Below are 4,138 nucleotides of genomic sequence, written 5' to 3' on the forward strand. Positions count from 1 at the left end.
TTTAAAATACTGGTAAAACAGGATTCTGCTCTGTTGCAGTTTTGACCAAAATCGGTCATGTGGATTTTATTTACAGCTATGACATAGCAGAACTGCAAACATTAAATGAAGTATCATCACTGCTCTCCTCCAGAGCTTGTGTGAACATGCTATGCAAACATTATGTTAGTGTGCCAAGCAGTTGGACTTGCTTTAGATTACTTTTTGGGAAAACTGAATTAGAAACCAAAGCTGATTTTTTTTTTGCATGATTGTCAGAGATCCTGGTCATGTGCCAAAAAATTGAATATAGGCATGCATAATAGCTAACATAGCTGACATAACACAAAACATTTGCATTTATTTTTCACAAAACAGAGCTCTTGTCAGCTGGCACCGGCAGCCATTAGAAATGATCTTATTTTTATACCAAGAGCAGAGTAGACACAGTGCAGTAACTGTGTTTTGCTTTGCAGTCATGCTGCCTTTCTGATTTCCTCCTACGGAAGCACACAGCAGGTCCCGTGTCACCTGCAGACAGGTCTCGTCATGCTGAGTTTCACGCATATGCCTGGAACTCAACTTCTATATTAAGATAACTCAATTCGACAAACAGCAGGCTCCCCCTAGCTGCTAATAACATTTGCCCGCTTCTGACATGGGCTGCATAACCCCTGCTAACACACTGACTAACCAGACATTGAAAAGGCATCTGACTCATCATTGCTTCTGAGCTGCTTGTAACTGGTTTTGAAGAGTGCGTAATGCACCCTGACAAGTGTTTTCATAGCAGTGTTGAATATCCCCAGTTGGAAGAGACCCACAAGGACCATCGAGTCCAACTCCTGGCTCCACACAGGGCCACCCAAGAATCAGACCATGTGTCTGAGAGCGTTGTCCAAACTCTTTTGAACTCCATCAGGCTCGATGCTGTGAACATTGCCCTGGGGAGCCTGTCCCAGTGCCCAACCACCTTCTGAGTGCAGAACCTTTCCCTAACCCCCAGCCTGACCCTCTCCTGTCCCAGCTCCATGCCGTCCCCTCGGGTCCTGTCGCTGTCCCCAGAGAGCAGAGCTCAGCGCCTGCCCCTCCGCTCTCCTCGTGAGGGAGCTGCAGGCCGCCATGAGGCCTCCCCTCAGCCTGCTCTGCTCGGGGCTGAGCAAACCAAGAGACCTCAGCCCTTCCTCATTCATCTTGTCCTCCAGACCCTTTATGATCTTCATTGCCCTCCTTTGGACACTCTCTAATAGTTGTATGGCCTTCTTATACTGTGGCACTCCAAACCGCACACAGTGCTTGAGGTGAGGCTGCCCAGCGCAGAGCAGAGCGGGACGATCCATCCCTCATCCAGCTGGCAGTGCTGGGCCCGATGCACCCCAGGGTAGGGTTGGCCCTTCTGGCTGCCAGGGCTGAGTGTTTTAGCACCCAGAAAACAGAAAGGCAGAGAGGAAAATACAATGGTAATGTCGTAACTTAACACAGGAGGAGAAGTGTCATGCATAGGCAAGCAGTGGTTTCCATACAGCACTGACAATCACTGGATGAGACATTTGACAGATGACCCTTACCATCACTGTACACCAAAAACACTTCACGGTGGTGCCCGCAAGTAACTCCAAGAAGCAAAATTTTACAAATGAACCAGAAACCAGCTGAAGGCACCCAGGACTCCATCTGCTGTTACACTGAACAGTAACCACAGCTCATTTAGACACACCAAAAATGCGCTGAACTACCAATGTACCTGCTGCTAGCAGTGCAGCTTAAACTTAGAGATAAATGTTTCCCGAATGCATGCATGCCATCACTGTACTTGTGCTACGGTGTACTGTGTACAGCAATCAAAAGGTGGGTTTTGACTGCTATGACAACTAGCATAGAGTTGTTATCACTGAAAAGAGGAATATTCACATTGTGCCCTCCTGAATGTATATCTGGACTGTTGATGTAGGTGAAAACTCAATAGTTTTACAAAGTTACCCAGTGGAGCAATGTTGTGTTACTTTTCATGTGCAGCCTACAAGGCAAAGAATCCACGCTCCTTTGCCTCAGAACAAGCTTGAAGCTGGCCAGTGCCCAGTTGCTGAAAGAAGCATAGATACTCTTTGGACAAGAACTCTGCGAGCTGAGCTTACATTTGATGCAGTCATGGTGGCTTCAGCTGATGAGTGAGAGGTTCTACTCACCCACAATGTATGTGTAAAATTTGGAAAAACTCTTTAGTTGTGGCTAGAATGGAGCCAATCTAATGGAAATGAAAGCTCAGTCAGAACTGAAGCCCATAATATGAGTACAATGTACTTAAATGTGATATAGCAGACCAATAAATTCCATCTGCATTTTTTATGTTTATTTATTTTTTTAGAATACCATTTTAATAACTTGGTACTCATCTGGGAAACATCCTTTTTTACCATAGCTTCATGTATAGACAAGCGGTTAGAGGGGAAGGAGGCAGACGGTCAGTGTTGTATGAACAAGAATCTATGTACACGCTGAACAGAAAAGTAGAGAACACCTCTGTGCAATCACTACTGCATTTAAAAGCAATTTCATCTTCTGATTTTGCAATGCCAAAGCATTATTTTTGTCAGGCAATCTCCACACAACTACGTACAGTTTTAGCTCTCCAACACAAACAGCATGCTACTTGGACACAGATGTCTCTGCCACAATTGTATGGGATGATGATAGCGTTTACATGCTTTCAGGCTCTGCTGACTCAGAGGCTGACGGGGCTTGCACTCCTAGCAGTAATCCCCCATTTGGCCTCTGTCCTGATAGGTTGGATTCAGGTCAAGGTGACAGAAACTAAGCATGGATTAAACTACAGGTATGAACAGCAGCATATGTGCATAACGGCAATATCCTTCTCTAAAGATATGCCACTGGGTGACAGAAGATGAGGATTTATCTAATCTAGCAATTATTTTCAGCTTGCTCAAGTAAACCAGAAAGGAAGTCTAAACAAGCCTATAAACTCATCAAGATATTTTCTGACCATACCTAAATATTATCTATCTTTCTCCAAAGAGTGTATCTGCAAACCACTTCTAAATATTTTCCGGAGGTTCGCCACTGATTTAACAGCTCTTTGTGTGTTGTTTTCTTTGTGTGAGGATGAACCTTGCTGCTGTGTGAAATGCCGATCTACCCAGAACTAATCTGAGATGACATGCAAAGAAACACAAATAACCTCTAACCGTATCAACCAAGTACCTTGACGGTCTCTAAATGAAATCTGTACTTTTACTTGAGCCCCACAGTGCATTTAAATTGTGTATGTTAAAGAGAATTTTTTATTTTTTATTTTTTTGTAAAATAAGCTATTGACATCTGTAGCTGCATACATTTCTATTCCTATGAAAAACCTTAGTGTTGGGTGATGTTGCCAAGAGGTGAACTTGCTACTGCCTGAATTCAATATGTTATGAGGGTGTTTATTATTCCTGCTTCCTTTAGGCACTGACTTCATTAGCAGAGTCGGACTGACACAAAGAGAAAAGGAACAAACACACACCAATGTGTCCCCCTTTTTCCCCAACAGTTTGTTTTCCTTTCATATTTACTTATTGCTCTTTACATTTCTCATTTGCCTTGTACTATATAATTTTCATTTTCTAGCTGTTTCTCCCTCTTGTTCTCTAGGCTCATCTCTTGTCTGACCCTTTTGCCTCTCTGCTGTGTTCCCGAGTCCCCTGCCTGCCAGTTCTTCTTCCCCCAGCCATCTCCTCCTTGTGCCCTTGGTCCCTTGCTTTCACTCCTCTTCCCCTGCACTCTGCAGGATTCCCAGGCCAGGCCCATCTGAGTCCCTACAGCAGCATTATAGTAAAAGCAATCACAGGTAGGAGCAGGTTTTCCGTACTGCTTCTTGCACAGCTGTGAGATGTCACTGGGGAGACGGTCACTGTAAGGCTGTTGAGCAGCTTTGCTGGCAACAGACACCTAACCCTGTCTGCTGATTTTAGTTACCTAGATAATTTAATATTTTAAAATTTATATTTTATTTGTTTTTCACAGGGGGACGGGTGCCGTTTCCCTGTGCCTGGGGGCACGGCCCCGTTGTGCGGCGGGGCCGGGCCGGGCCGGGCGGGCTCCTCCTCTCCTCCCCTCCCCTCCCCTCCGCTCCCCTCCGCTCCCCTCCCGCCTCCACGCACGC

The sequence above is a fragment of the Anas platyrhynchos genome, chromosome 1 (assembly GCF_047663525.1).
Source record: "Anas platyrhynchos isolate ZD024472 breed Pekin duck chromosome 1, IASCAAS_PekinDuck_T2T, whole genome shotgun sequence".
Taxonomy (NCBI): domain Eukaryota; kingdom Metazoa; phylum Chordata; class Aves; order Anseriformes; family Anatidae; genus Anas; species Anas platyrhynchos.